Raw genomic sequence first — 16,974 nt, 5'->3', positions numbered from 1 at the left:
CTTCATGTATTCCTATCAGTCTTATGTTATTCTTCTTTGCATCATCTAGGAGTTGTTGGATCATTTTCTCATGATCCCTTACTGTTTTTAAAAGACCTCTCTTTTCATGGTCACTGACTGCAATCTTATCTGAGAGTCTATCTTTGCATTCTTTTATTCTGTTGCGTACACTTTCAATGGAGTGTTTAATCTCCTGGATATCTGTTTGAATCTGTTTTATGGATTCCATTTCTTTCCTATGTTGGGTGTTTATTTTTTCCATTTCTTTCTTATGCTGGGCCTTCATGGCTTCTATAATGGCCCTGAGCTCACCTATTTTTTTGTCAGTTTCTGCTCTAGAGTCTCGAATCATGACTTCCATTTTTCTCACCATCTCTACGGTTATCTGGGAAATTATTTCTGTTTTGAATTTTTCTAGAGCCTGATTGATCTGTTTTGTCACTTCCTGTGCTTTGAGTTCAGGGTGTCCTGGTGGTTCACTACTGGCCTTTTCATCCTCATTTGCCCTACTGTTTGCCATTGGTAAACTGGAAGTCTGTCCTTGTGTCTTGCTTAAGTGTTTTCTCATTTTTATTTTTGTTGTTGGACTGTCCTTGGTTTAATCTCTGGATTATCACCCAAATCTTCCTGATATAGTTGCGCCCTAGCTTCTGTGTCTCTAATGACCCACAGACATTCTCATCTTCATAACATCAGAGAAAACAGCTCATCAAATCAATGGCAATGCTTTACCCCAACTGATACAATCAGCAACACATGAAGATCAAGCACAACTTTGACACTGACCACCGGTGGTAGTCACTAGTCTATCACCCTTAAATCATTTGAATTAAATTGAAATCAAGAAGCAGACCAGAACATGCCTGCAGTGAACAAAATTTCAATATAGTGTATTTACCATTTAATGGCTCAGACAGAGCGAGGATGCAAGACCCCTGATCTCAGTTAGCTGATGGCTGAACCCCATGATGCTGACTGACCTCGGGCTGCAAGGCCCAGATTGAGTTCCCCAACCTTCTGAATGATTGAACTCCACAACGTTCTATTATAGGTTTCCCACGCCCTTTCTTTAAAGATGTTCAAAGTTGGGAATTCAGAAAAATACCCTTGATAACCACCTCTGCCTCTGCAGAGTGGGTCCAAAGACTGGCACAGTCAGGAGCTCTGAGAGTGCGTGCAAGGGGAGGGGTGTTGTAAGGGGAGTTATGGGGGTTCAGGGGCGCCTGTGCGGCTACCTTCCAGCACTGGAGCAATGGCCTCTATTTATGATTGTTATCTCTTCTTCTTGGATTGTTTCCTTGACAAGGATGTAGTGATCTTCTTTGTCTCTTTTAATCAGTCTTGGCTTGAAATTCACTTTGTCTGCAAATACCATAGCTACCCCTGCTCTTTTCCAGCTTCCTATCACATGAAACATTGTTTTCTACTCTTTCACTTTCAGTCTAAAAATTTCTTTTTGAGTTAAATGTGTCTCCTGTATGTAGCAAATTGTTGGATCTTGTTTCTTGATCCATTCTGCCAGTCTCTTTCTTTTGAGTTCAGCCCATTTACATTGATGGTTATAACTGAATTGTATTGGCTCATCCTTGTCATGTTATTTTCTTGCTGTTGGTCATCTGTCTTTCCCCTCTGTTTCATTGTTTGTTCTGCCTGATGGTTTCTTTCTGTTATTGGAGTTGTGGTCTTCATGATCTCTTCTTAAAATATCTTTCAGGGCATTTTGTAGAGCTGGTTTAGTGGTCATGAGTTTCATCAGTTGCTCTTTGTCATGGAAGTATTTCATTTCTCCACTGAATTTGAAAGATAGTTTTGCTGGGTATATCAAACTGGGTTGGAGGTTGTTTTCTTTCAGAACCTGGAATTCTTCGCTCCCAGCTCTCTTTTACTTAAGGGGTTTACATTGAGAAGCTTACTGTGATTATTATGGGCTTTCCTTTGTAGGTGGTTTGCTTCTTTTCTCTAACAGGTTTTAATATTCTGTTCTTGTGCTGATTTTCTGGGATCTTGATGATTATATGCCTTGGTGTAGATTTATTTTGATCATGGCTCATTGGAGTTCTATATGCTTCACTTATCTGCAAGTCAAATTCTATTCCCATTTTGGAAGTTTTCTGCCAATACGTCTTTGGGCAGGCTTTGTTTGGCATTCGCACTATCTCCAACTCTCTCGCTGACCATAGTCGATCTAATATTGCTCTTCTTTGCATCATCTTGCAATTGTTGGATTGATTTTTTCATGGTCTCTTGCAACTTTTAAGATATCTTTCCTTTCATGGTTGTTAACTGCGTTCCTGTTTTGTAGTTCAGAAATTCTGTCCTCACCTTCATTTAATCTATTGTGTATACTTTCAATGGAATTTTTAACTCCCTGGATATCTGTTTGAATCTATTTCATGAATTCCATTTCTTTCCTATGTTGGGCGTTTATGGTTTCCATCATTTTCTTAAGGTCCTTTAGTTTTTTACATGTATCTACTCTACATTCATTGAACCTGTCTTTCATTTTGATCATTTCTTTTTGATCTGAGGGATTATTTTCTCTGTAACCTCATGTATCTGTTTTATTACTTCTGCTTCTATCATCTCAGAAAAATCAGGTGGGTGATTTCTTACTTCCTCTATCTTGTTGTCTCCTGGACTTGTCTTAGGTAGGTTGGAGGTCTGGGATTGCAATTTGCTTCTGTGTCTTGTCATTTTCTACTTTTCAAACTTATATTTTGTTTTATGTGTTGATGCTTGTAAAAATTTTTTTTGTATGGGGATTAAACTCAGGGCCTTGCACTTGCGAGGCAGGCAGGAAAACCACTGAACTAAATCCCCTTGAAAATTCTTATGGCAGATGGCTTTATCACTAGTATCAAGACTTTTCTAGGAAGTGTCTATTTCTCAGAAATGTCTTCACGGTGTATGTGATTCTTGGTCTTTCTGTCTGTCCCAAAATCCTACTTCTCTATTTTACTAAGGATCAGAATTTGCTATTTATTTGGCTCAGCACCCAGTATTTGATTCTGGACTATGGCCCAGACAACCTCAGTGTTGTCATACAAGGGAGAACAACTAATTACAACTGGTAGGACATCCTGCCTAAAGTAGTACAATTAGCAATATTAATAGCCTCACGCACAGCCTAGAAACTGGAAAATTTTGGTAACTATTAATTTCATACTTTTAACAAGATTTACACTTATACAACACAATCCGTAATAAACCAGGAGTTTGCATGCAATGAGTTTCCCCTTAGTGAGGTGATTTTACCCTCTGAGAAGGAAATTTAAGAGAGTGAGGGGGCAAAACAGAAATAAATGAAGGGATATGTAGGCAAGGCAAGACTAGAGGATAACAGGTGATCACCCAAGGTTTGTGTAACTGGAGAAGCGGGCATGAAAGAAAGTGTGAAGTATAAAGCAAAAGAATATTGCAGTGAACCAAAAAGACAAGAGATGATTTTCACTCATATAAAAATATCATAAACTCAAGAGAGATAGCCAAGGAAAGAGAGAAAGAGGATGAGTAGAACAATATGAACATAAGAGTAAAAACTTAAAAAAAAAAAAGAAAAAGAAAAAGCTAGGGCCGGAGATTTAGCTCAGTAGTTTTGCTGCCTGCCTCACAAGGGCAAGGACCTGAGTTCAAGCCCTCATACAAAAAAAAAAAAGACAGAAAGAGGAAACAAAACCACCACCACCACCACCACCGCCACCACCAACAAAAACAACAACATGATAAAACTCCTCTAGAGTTCACAGTTCTATGATAGCGTCCAAGGCAGGTAGTGTTCCAGAACTGTGCTGCATATCCCAGCCAATTTTGGGCAGAGTTTGATTTTGTAGGAGCTGGGGCCAGTCTTCAGGCAGCAGCTTTTGGATGTCTCTCACCAACCCACCCAAGCTTCCTTACGATTGCTGTGGTGCCCTCAGGCAGGAACAGCCCAGGGCTACTGTCAGTACCGTGTACAGTTGGCTTCACTGGGTCACTCAGTCTTTGCACAGACCACTGTTTCACCCCCATTAGCACTTCTCTATCCTGTCCCAATGTGTTTGTTACAGGAGAGGGGCTGTGTTGCTTGGTTCTGCTGGGTCTGCTGTTTCTAAAATCCTACAGGCATCTACATCTTTCTCTCAAGCCACTGGTTGCAGCTCTCTTTTTTCAGCTGCACTGCAGTCTCAACTTTGGAGCAAAGAGAGAAAGAAAAAAATGTGGGCTTCCAAAGAGTAGGGAGCAGAATTCTGGTGGCTCTGTGTTTGCCATTGACTATGAAATCCACTGTCAGGCTGCAGTGTCCTTTGTGTGGAGGAGGCTAAGGAGACAAGAGGCTTTATTTACCAAATCTGTCTTGAGTGTGTCTTGAGTTAGCTGTACCTTTTTAGTTCATCAGTTTTGGTTCATACTGGATTCTTGGTTGGTGCTGCCCTGCTGCTGGTAGCCCTGTGGGCTAATGCACCATTTCATGATGTTTTATGCCTATGTTTTATTTGATCTACTAGTCTCTTACTTCATATTAGTTTTGACATCAGGATGTATGTCCCTCACTTCCTTCCAATTATCTGTGTTTTTAGTTGATTTTTCTCTGAGTAGGTCCAGCATGACTTCTCTTCTTTTCAACTATGTTGAATCAAGTGAATATGAAATGTTTTAAGCCTAAAAGAAAACAACTTCAACCTAGACTGATATCCTGTTAAATTATCTTCCAAAATTGATGGAGAAATAAGGACCTTCTATGACAAAGAACACCTTAAGAAATTCATGACCACCAACCAGCACTCCAAAAACTCACAAGGATATCCTAGACAGAGATAATGAACCCAATAGCACCAAAAATCTAATGGAATGGGTAAATCAAGCAGGATGAGCAGCTAAACAAAAACAGACAAATGAATAACAACAAAAGACAAAAAAAAAAAAGAAAATGAGTCAACAAAAAATAATAAAATGTCAGGAATAAGCCATTATCTTTCAGTAATAAATCTCAATCTAAATGGTTTCAACTCTCCAGTTAAAAGACATACATTAGCAGACTTAATAAAAAAATGAAAAAAAACAAACTCAATGAAAAAACAAAACTCAATTGTTGTTGCATACAAGAGGCACCTCTAATCAAAAAAGAAATTCATAGACTAAAAATCAAAGGATGGAGAACAATATTCCATGCTTTAGAACCCTGAAAAGAAACAGGGGTAGCAATTTTATTTTCAAAGAGAACTTCAAGCTTAAACTGATCAGAAGAAGTAAGGAAGATCACTACATATTAGATAAGGGAACAATTCAACAGGAAGAGTTAAGTTTTGTGTGTGTGTATCTATATCAAATATAGAGTAATATCTCAAATTCACAAACACTTCTGTTTGCAAATTAAAAAACTAAAAACCATTTGGTTTGCAAACAAGAGTATTTGGCAAAGTTTTGCTTTCATTTGTAAACTCCATACATGACCACAGCCATCTTCCTCATACAAACACAAACAAAAAATGCAGCCACCTTTCCCCAAGTTGAAAAACACATAAAGTTCATAAACTGAGGTACCACTGTAGATATCAAATATACTATACACACACATTACTGTCATGCCCATTTTCATAAATCAAACACTACTGGATATAAAAAATCAAACAACAAACAATCAGAGTGGGAGACCTCAGAAATACATCAACTAGACAAAAAAACCAGCAAGAAATATCAGAACTCAACCATACCATTGAATAACGGACTTAATAGATATTTACAGAGTGTTCCACCCCACTACAATGAATACACATTCTTGTCAGAAACATACAGAATTTTCTCTAAAATAGACTATATACTAGCCACTACCAGACCATAGTACACTGAAACAAGAAATCAAAAGCAAAAGATGTACCCATTTTAGTTGTACAAGTCAATGGGTCTTTTTGTCTTTTTTTCAGTATGTATATGCAGTACATAGTAATTACATTCTTTCTGGGGGGTTGGTACTTGTACATAACACATCTTAATTCTTTTTCATCCTCTTCTTCTCCTTTCTCTCTTTCAAAAGCATGCTAAAATTTGAAAGCTGTTAAAAAGTGCTACAGAGAATGAAAATAAAGGAATGAAGATTTCATTTCTTAGTTGTTCAAAATTAGGAAAAGATAAGTCAGTTGGATGAATCACAATGTGCAGGAAATCACGGACTTCCATGGAACCAACTCCCTTTCTTAGGAGTGTCATCTTATCTAAACGGGTTATACCCACAGCTCAGGACTTCTCTAAGTTGATGTCAGTGGAGTAAATTGAAAAATAAATAAGTGAAAAGTGCATGAGAGCAGAAAGCGCCAAAGCATCCCAAGAAACCCTAGAGCCCCTGCACATAGGAGTCATCTATTGCTTCAGAGTCATTCCTTGGAATATCCAAATGATATTCAAGGAAGGTGGTTTGGTATCAGATAATGAGCTCATAATCTTTCAATGCTTTCTGCTACTTATATTTATCCGAACATTTGTTGGAGGGAGGGCTTTGGATTCTTTCTCTCTCTCTCTCTCTCTCTCTCTCTCTCTCTCTCTCTGTTTTTTTGAGACATGGTCTATGTAGTTGAGACTGACCTGGAACTCACTAGTAGCCCAGGTTGGTCTCGAACTCACAGTGATCCTCCTGCCTCAGCCTCCTGAGTGCTGGGATTACAGGCATGCGCCACCACACCCAGCCTGGATTCTCTTTTACAAACAAAGTAATAATATATTTCACTCCAATTTCTATTTTACTTATATTACTTTCCTGAAGGCTGAATTTACTGAAGAGAAATTGATTTCTGAAGTTATTTTTTAGGAGCTCCCCCCCCCGCACCAGATCCAAGGCAAGGCATCCCAGGATATCTATTTTTTTGGGGGGGTACCAGGGATTGCAGTCAGGACTTTGTATTTGTGAGGCAGGCAGTGGCACCACTGAGCTAAATCCCTGGCCCAGATGATATCTATTTTTGGCATCACAGTAAATAAACAATTTTATTTTGAGATTACAGTGATTTGTTATAAGGCATCTGGGTACATTCAAGCTTGCTTGAATTACTGGATTTTGAGGTGAGTGGTAGAATGGGAACTCAATTCTTACATAAGCATGACTTTGCACTTTCTCTGATTTGCTTTAATTGAATAGAGAACTTCTTATTATTTGTTGCCATGGAAAACACTTTAAATATTGTTTTGTTGGGCAATTGTTTACACAACTATGGAAATGGATTTAGGTTAATAAATTAGCTATGTTTATGCTTAAAAAAAGAGCAAAAGAAATGAGAGAAAATTTTGCAAACATATGGAAATTAAATAACACACTCCTGAATATTGAATCAGTTACAGAAGAAATCAAGGTAGAAATTAAATAATTCCTAGAATCAAATGATAATGTCAGAGCTGGGTTTGGTGGCTCATGCCTGTACTACCAGCACTTGGGAGGCAGAGGCAGGAGGATGCTGTGAGTTCGGGGCCCCAATGAGCTACATAATAAGTTAGGGTCAGCCTGAACTACAAAGTGAGACATGGTCTCAAACAAAACAAAACAAAACAAACAAACAAAACCCCCCAAAACAAGATAAAAACAACAACAAAAAAGGATAATGTCAGTATACATACTGGACCTTATGGGTCACAATAAGAACAGTCCTAAAGGGAAGTTTATTATTGTGAATGCCCAAATTAGAAATACAGAATGAGTCCAGATAACCCAACGATGCAGCTCAAAATCCCAGAAAAACAAGAAAAGTGTGAATCCAAAACTAGTACAAGATAGTCACTATGATCAGAGCAGAATTAATGAAATGGAAATAAAAATAATTAATGAACTGGAGTTCATTTTAAGAAAGAATAAACAAAATGGGTAACCCCCTAGCCAATCTTAACAAAATAAGGAAAAACCCATATCAATGCAATTAGAAATGAAAAAGGCAAAATCACTATGGACATTGTGGAAATCCAGAAGATTATTAGTAAATATTATTGAAACTTGTACTCCAACAAATGGGAGAATGTAGAAGAAATGTACAGATTCTTAGACATATATGAATTACCAAAACTGAAAACAAAAGACATAAAAACCAGTTCAATAACAGGCAAAGAAATTAAAGCAGTAATAATAAATCTACCAACTAAGAATAAGAAAAGTCCAGGACCCAATGGATACATTGCTAAATTCTACATGAACTTCAGGGAAAGCCCAATGCCAACATTCCTCATACTCTAATGAAACTGAAAGGGTAGGTATACGTACAAACTCATCCCTGGAGTTAGCATTATCCTGATTCCAAAATCAGACAAGGATCTAATGAAAAAAGGAAACTATAGGTCAATCTCTTTAATGAATATAGACACAATATTCCTCAATAAAATATTGGCAACAGAATGTAACAAATCATGAAAAGATCATACATCATGACCAAGTAGGCTTCATCCCAGCAATGCAATGGTAGTTCAATATATATAAACCAATAAATGTAATATATCACATAAATAGAAGTGAGGGTAAAAATCACATGATCATCTCAATAATGCAGAAAATGCCTTTGACAAAATCAAACATCCATTCATGATAAAAACTCTGAAGAAAATATCTCAATCTGATAAAAGCCATTTATGACAAACCTACACCCAACATCACATTAAATGGTAATAAAAAACTTTCTCTCTAAAATCAAGAACAAGATAAGAATGTCCACTATCATCACTCTTGTTCAGTATAATACTTTAAACAGTAGCCAGAGCAATCGGGCAAGAGAAAAAAATAAAAGGGACATGTATAGGAAAAAAAAGAAGTAAAACTATCATTATTTGAAGATGACTTGATTCTTTCATTGAACACTCAAACAATTTCACCAAAAGACTCCTAGAACTAATAAACAAATTCAGCAATTTAGCAGGATACAAAAATCTACAAACAAAAATCAATTGCATTTCTGTACACCAGTAATGAACTCACCAGGAAAGAAATTAAGAAAACAATGTTATTTACAAGAGCATCAAGAAAGATTAAGTACTTAGGAATTAACCTAACCAAGGAAGTGGAATACATCTATAACAAAAACTATACTACATTAAAAAAGGAGATCTGGAGGACATCAGAAAATGGAAAATACCCAAGGTTTCTGGACAGGTAGAGCCAATATTTTCAAAATGGCCATACCAAAACTGAAATCTCTCCCCCACCTTCTCCTGAAATCAATCAATCTTTTTCTGTCCTGAAATGCCCCCCCGCCAAATTTGAGTCATTTGAAGCAAAATGGGTGTATCTTCAGACCATAATGTTAAGTGAAATAAATCAGGCACTTAAGCCTAAATATCACATAACTTCTTTTATATGAGAAGCCCAAAGTATAAATAATTTAAAGAGCAAAAGAAAAGATAGACAATAGGAAATAGGGAGATACTCTTTCGCAAATGAAAAAGAGATCTTGACAAGAAGGTGGGAGAAGTGAGGGGAGGGGAAGGGGAATAAAAAGAATTGAGTTGTGTTATGTACCTGTACCTTCTCCTCCTTACAATAAATGTAATCACTATGTATCACAAACACATAGTAACAATGTAAAAACCCATAAATGTCCAAAAAATCAGAAAACATTTTATAGATCGGGAGAAAATACAAGTCATACTTCTGTCAAGGGATCATATCTAGAATGCAGAGAATACAATTCCTAAAATTCAACAGCAAACCAACCTAATTCTAGAGTGGGCAGCTGGGTGTGGTGGCACATTCCTGTAATCCTGCAACTGAGAGAGTCAGTTTTGTTATGGTAACAAATACCTGAGACAATTGATTTATAGAGAGAAAAGGTTGATTTTGGCTCACAGTTTTGGGGGTTTTAGTCATGACCACTTGACCCCACAGGTGCTCCACTGTGGCATCATGGCAGGAATGGGGGGGAGCAAAACCACTCTCCTCATGGTCAGAAAATGAAGAGGCAGAGGAGGAAGAGCCAAGGCCCCAAAACCCCCTTCAATGATGTGTTCCCAGTAACTGAAAGATGTTCCATTACCCCCAAGTTTCCATTACTTTCTAATAGTTTCAAGCTGGATGACAAAGCCTTTAGCACAGGCACTTTTGTGGGATGTTCTAAACCCAAACTATGCTGAGTCAACTCACTTTGACAGAAGAACAAAGCAACTCAATAGAGAAAAGGTCACTTTTCAAGAAACGCTATTGAAGAACTGGAATCAACATGGGGGAGGGGAAGACCCAGACCTCATAACTTTCACAAAAAACAACTCAAAATAGATCATATACCTCAGTGTGAAGCTCAAAATTATAAAACTACCATGATAAGCGGCCTTGCGTTGGGTGATGAAATCAAAATCAGGGTACATGAAGAAAAGGACTAATGAGTTGAACTTCATTAAAATTAAAATCTGCTCTGCAAAAGACTGTCAAAAGAATGAAAAGACTTGAAAGTCACATATTTGATAAGGGACTGGTACCTAAAATATACAAGGAACTGAAAACTCAACAATAAGAAACCAATAATCCAATTAAAAATGGGTAAAATATCTCAACAGGCATTCTCCAAAAGAAGATATACTTAGCAAGCGAACATGTGCAAAAATGCACAAAATCACGTCATTAGAGAATGGCAAGTTAAAATAACAACAATAAGGCTAATAATAAATAATAATAACATCTATTAGAATGGCTAAAGTCCAAAATACTGACAACAGCAGATACTAACAATAAAGTGAAACAATGGAAAGCCATTCATTGCTGATGAGAATGCAAAATGGCACAGCAACTTTGAAAGAAAGTTGGCAGTTTCTTACAAAAATAATTGGTCCTAAGATATGATTCAGAAATTATGCTGCTTGGTATTTACCCAAAAGAGTTGAAAGCTTGCATCAAGACAAAAACTTGCACATAGATGTCTATAGCAGCTTTATTCGTAATCGCTAAAACTTGGAGGCAACCCATTACACCTTTCAGCAGGTGAATGGGTAAGTAAACTGGTAGATACAGACAATAGAATATTATCAGCACTAAAAACAAATGAGCTATCAAGCCATGGAAGAATCTAAAATGCATTTTGCTAAGTAAAAGAAGCCAATCAGGCAGGCATGTTTAGACTGCCAAAAAGTAGAGCCCAAGTGAAAAAAAAAGAGCCATAAATTAAATACAAATTTAAATTGTAGGCTGCAACTAAGAGTAGAAATACATCATATCAGCACTAATAATAAAAGGCTGGAATGACTATTAATATCAGACAAAATAGATTCTAAGATAAAAGTACTACCAGAGACACAGAAGGATATTTCATAAACATAGAAAGTCAAAATATCAGGGAAATACAGCAAATACCAATGTGTGTGTGTTTAATAGATTTTTTTAAATATTTGAAGAAAAAACTTGTCTAAGGAGCAAGTGTATAAATCCACAGTCATAGAAGTTTGGTAACTCTCTTTCAGCATGATAGAATAGGTAGTGAAAAACAAAAACAAAAATTAAAAAAACTAGTAAGAATATAGAAAATCTCATTGACATCAACTATTTTGGCTTCATTGACAATTATAAGACATTATCCAAAAAGCTATGTGTTTCCAACTGCATATGGACTGACCAAATTCTGGGCCATAAAAGTAATAAGGCCATACTTCAAAATGCATGATAATAAAAATGCAACACATAAAATCCATAAATGTGGTGGAATATATGTATGGGATGATGGCATAGTTTGAAAGATATTTGGTCTTATCCACAGTTTCTTTCATCTATCTCCTAAAACCCTAAGAATTTCCCTAGTGATGGGATTGTCTTTTCTTCCAAGCCCTCTGATCACACCTGAATCTGCGCTGAGAGAACATAGGATGAAACCCATCGATGGCTTCAATATGGATCTGGTAAAAAAGACCAAGAGTTTAGAGGTTTGGTGCTTTTAGCTTTGCACCCTGGCCACTGGGAAGAAGAGATAGAGGTCGGCCTCTGAAAAGGCTGAGAAACATTTAATAAGTAAGGTGCAGGGGGAGGCATCCTAGAGAGGGCATGGAAGATCCATAGCTGCACCCTCAAGGTATGAAAACCAGACCGGAGAGCAGGGCCTGATACTTCCCTACAAGTATTTTTTTTTCTATCCCAGGCTGCCTCCAATGCTGTGCACTTGGCTTGGCTTCACCAGGTGCTCCAGTCATGCTGGGAGACCTTTGCTTTGGCTGTAGCTGGTTCTGGCACAGACCTACCCTGGACTATTCTGTTCCTCTGCAGCCATCCCCAGTCAGGTCTTGGAGGGGCCTCGTACTTGTCTGTGACAAAACAGAAAGTCTGACACTGTGCATGTCAGAACCTGCCTTTTTTCCTTTATAAGTAACTTCCTCATACTCTTAGCAGGTTTAGTCTGTGTACCATTCCTCTTTATGCTACAGCATTAAGTCCAAAATAAAGCCTTTTCTGAAGGGCACAATTTCGCCTGTTTTGATTTCTCTCTCAAGTAGAGCACGTTGAGCAGGTATGCTAAGAGCAAGTAATGCCAAAAGTGGCTGGTGCTGAAAGCTGCCAGAATCCAAGGCAGGTGATATCAGAGGTGGCTGGAAGCAGAGGATAATGGAGAGCAACATGGAGAATTACCAGAAGATGCCAATTTTAGCATCTTGAAGAGTTCCCAAGTGCTGCTGGTAGCTGCTTGTTCTAAGAAGCAAAGACACTGCAAACCCTAGCTGTTAGCTACTAGCATTTAAATACCAGGGCTGTTAACACTAGAAGAGCTACACTTTGCCAATCTGTGATTTCTATATGAATAGAACAAGAACTCCCAGCTGATTTGTAATATCTTGGAAACCAATATAAGACTCCTTCCCCGGCAGAAAATTCAGATGAGGACAGACAAGCAGTGCTAGTCATCAGAAGGCTCAAGAATGAGCCCATATCTATCTGATTTCCATCTATGAGTAGCTAAGTATCCCTGGCTAGTGACAGAAATTCCATGACACCTTCTCTAGAGGAGGCACAGAAGCTCTGCCCCCTCTCCTATCCATCTCTTTAATGCACTGTTTGTTTCCTCTATAATCTTTGTAAAGAACTAACAGATGCAAATGGAGTATTCCTCTGGGTTCTCTGAGCCATGCTAGCAAATCACTGAATCCAAGGAGGGAGGTTATAGGAGCCTGATTTGCAGCACTCAGAAGCTCAGGTCACACTACAGGGCTTCAACCTAGAGTCTGAAGTGGGAACAGTCCTGTGGGACTGAGCTATCACTGTGGGGTCAGAGCCTATCCCCAGGGAGGTGATGCCAATCAGTATAAACTCAGAAATTGCTGGTATACAAAGGACTTTGGGAGACACAGGTGCAGTACTCTGGATCCCTGCAGCGAGGAAGACAAGAAAAGGATGAGCTTAATCAGCCTGTTGAAAGTTGAAAGGCAGAGGCACAGAACCTGCCATCAGACGGTAGGGCAAAGAATGTATGGATAGAGTGGAAGTAGCCATAGCAAGAGCCCAGTCACCTCTTGGTGCCATGGCCTGCGTGGCTGAAGGGTCCATGGAGTGAGAAATGATGGTGGGAGATTAAGAAAGTTACAGAAGAGCAAAGAGAGACAAAGGTGGGGTGTGGGGGGCTCTAAAGATCTCAGGCAAATGCATCACATTTACTTATTTATTCATTCGTTAAGTTTATTGGCACTTTATAGGTATACAATGCAGTTACATTCATCATTGGGATCTTGTGTCTTTATATGATGCGTCTTGGTTCTTATTGTTTCCCCGTAGCCCTGCCCTCCTTTCACCTCCTCCACCCTTCCCTATTTACGAAGACTTTGTTTTTCCATTTTTTCCTTTTCTCATATTTTTTCTTTTCCTGTCTTTCCTCTCCTCTGTCCTTCCCCCTTCCCCTACTCCTTTAGCCTTTTTCTACCTATTTCACATTATCAATTATACAATTTGAACCTTATTTACCCTTTTAGTTTTTCACACCAGAGAAACCATTTGGTATTTGTCCTATTTATTTCACTTCAGTGTATAGCCTCCTTATGCATCCATTTAGTGATAAATGTCTCTAGTTTCTCATTCTTTATGGCTGAGTAGTACTCCAATTTATAGGAAAACCTCATCTTCTTTATCCAGGCTCCAGCTTAGGAGCAATTGGGCTGTTTCCAAGGTTTAGCTATTACAAACTGTGTGGATATAAACATGGGTGCACATATACTGCTGTGATATGATTCTTTTAAGTCTTCTGGAAAGATATCCAGCAGAGGGATAGCTGGGTCAAATGGGACCTCTAATCCTAGTTTTCTGAGGTATCTCCATATTGATTTCTACAGTGGTTGCAGCATGTTTATTTACATTGGTAAGGGGAAGTGTAGGGGGAGGTAAAAGGGGCTGGTCTGTAACTGGAGCCAGGAGAGTAGCTAAGGTCTGCAGGACATCATGCTTTGATGGCTTTCAGGTAAATGTGCAGGGAGAAAGACATAGCCTTGGCCAGGCCTTGCTCCACCATGCCCTCTTGTCTGTTCTCCCGAGGGGCCCTGACTCATCTGGAGGAGGAAGTGAACAAGATACGTGTTTCTTGTTCCATGTGGGGCCCTGCCTCATCTGTGGGAGGAGGTGAGTTAGGCCTGGCCATGGTGATCTACAGCACAGTCCTCCCAGCATCTTGACGCACATTGTGAGCCATTAGGCACAATGTAGTTGGTTGTCCTGACACTCTTGATGCCTGTGGCCCAAAGGCAGAGGGAGCAGGGCTCACTTCCAGGCTACTACTGAATGAAGGTTTAATCTGGTACTTCATGGCCCCAAGCTTTTAAAAAGTTGTGTTCATTTTAGTTTTCCTTTTGTTTTCACAATAGTGTCAGAATTGAATTGAGTTATGAAATACGCTACTGGACAATCACTGAAGGTGTGAAGAGATCCTCATCCATTTGGTCAGTGTGTGCCACTCTGGGAGTATGAGGAAAAAAGTTTCATCTCCCTAGGTAGGGAAATACTATACAGTGGACCTTTGAGGTACAACTGGCCTAATATATGAACAATTTGAGTTATGGGGCCGGGGATTTAGCTCAGGTTCTGCCACCTGCCTAGCAAGCACAATGACCTGAGTTTGATCCCCAGTACCCAACAAAACACAACAAAACAAAAAAACAACTTGAGTTATGATTGGAATTTTAGTTTTAACTTATGAACAAAGTCTTGAATTATGATCTGAATGTTGGTTGCTTGTGCTCCCAGATGGTCTCAGATACAGATTTAACCCTTATTGAGTTCTGGAAGAAACATTATAACATCCTTTCCTGTGTGGGGTTAACTGAGAAATTCTGGGCCAATGTGTCTCTAAGGACATTGAGTTCTGCCTTTATGCAGGAGAAAGACTTTGAAGGCCGTGTAGAGGAGCCTGAGCCTTCAATTGACAAACTTGAATTACAACCAGCCCTCATGAATGAATTGAGTTAATAAGTCAAGGGTCCACGGTACATAGCTTTGTGTGCTCATACTGGGGGGGGGAGAAAGGGGCTTAAAATGAATCTAAATTTTTATTTTAAGGAAGAAAAAAACAAAGGATAAAACAGAAAAAAGGTCAATAATAAAAATAAATAAGATAGAAATAAACAAAAGAGGAAAAGTTGATTCTTTGAAAAGATTAACTCCTAGCAAAACCAATAGAGGTGGGGTAAGCACACAGAACAACAAGAGATACAGAGACAGAGGCAGAGACAGGGAAGTGATGACAGAGAAACAGAGAGGCAAAGACAGATTCAGACAAAACAGAACCATCAAGGGGCTGGGGATTTAGCTCAGTGGTGCTGCCACCTGCCTCACAAATTCAAGGTCCTGAGTTCAATCCCTGGTACCAAAAAACAAAAAAATAGCCCTCCCCAAAATAGAACCATCAGAATGAGGAGGAAAGAAAGGGTTTCATTACAGATTCTCCAGACACCATCAAAAGATAATGTGGGGATATTAAGAAAAAATCTGTGGGCTAGAGATTTAGCTCAGTGGTTCTGCTGCCTGCCTTGCAAGCGCAAAGTCCCGAGTTTGATCACACCAAACAAAAACAAAAACAAAAACAAAAAAACTTTGTGCCAATCTGGAGTAAATGAGAAAATACAATTTACTAAGATTAATGCAAGTCAAAGTAGAAAACTTTTATTTTGGGCTAGGGATGTAGCTTAGTGGTACAGCGCTTTGACTATCACACATGAGGACCTGGATTTAATGCCCAGCACTAGAATAAAACAAAACCTTTTAAAGATAGGACTTCATTTTATTAAAAAAAAACCCCACATCTTCTTTATCCAGTCACCAGTTGATAGGCATTTGTGCCATTTCCAAGATTTAGCTATTATAAATTCTGCCGCTATAAACATGGCTGTGCATATATCGCTGTGGTATGATGCTTTTAATTCTTTTGGGAAGATACCCAGCAGGGGAATAGGTGGGTCAAACAGGACCTCAGAAAAGGTCCAAAGGGGAAGGGGAAGGGGAACTAGCAGGGGTAGAGGAAAGGAAAGAAGGGAAAGGAAAAAATTTGAGAGAAGGATAAAATGGAAAGAAAGTCTTCGTAAATAGGTAAGGGTGGAGGGGTTGAAGGGTGGACAGGGGAATGGGGAAAAAAATAAGAACCAAGATATATCATGTAAAGATACAAATTCCCAATAACAAATGTCATCATATTGTATACCTAAAATGTACCAATAAACTTAATGAATGAAAAAAAGATAGGAGCTCACCAAGTATCTTAGGCTCACTTTGAACTCAGCCTCTTGAGTAACTGGGATTACAGGTGTGTGCAACTGCATCTGCTAGAAATCTTATTACAGTAGTTATCAAATAGTAAACAAAGTGTTATCAAAAACATCCCACAAAGAAAACTTCAGATCCAGATGGTTTTACTATTCTATAAAATACTTTTGGAAAAAAGAAAACATATTTAAAACCTTTCAGAACATAGAGGAGGGAATGCTTTCCCACTCCTATGAGGTCTTCTTAGGAAGAGAAGTCATGACAAGTGTGTCGGGCAGCTGCTACTGTGAGAAAATGCCTGAGAACATTAACTTAAGGATTTGCTTTGGCTC

Source organism: Fukomys damarensis, unplaced genomic scaffold (genome assembly GCF_012274545.1).
Source record: "Fukomys damarensis isolate Sample0158 unplaced genomic scaffold, DMR_v1.0_HiC HiC_scaffold_35, whole genome shotgun sequence".
Lineage (NCBI taxonomy): Eukaryota > Metazoa > Chordata > Mammalia > Rodentia > Bathyergidae > Fukomys > Fukomys damarensis.
The sequence above is the reverse complement of the archived record's forward strand: the minus strand, read 5'-3'. Positions refer to the sequence as shown.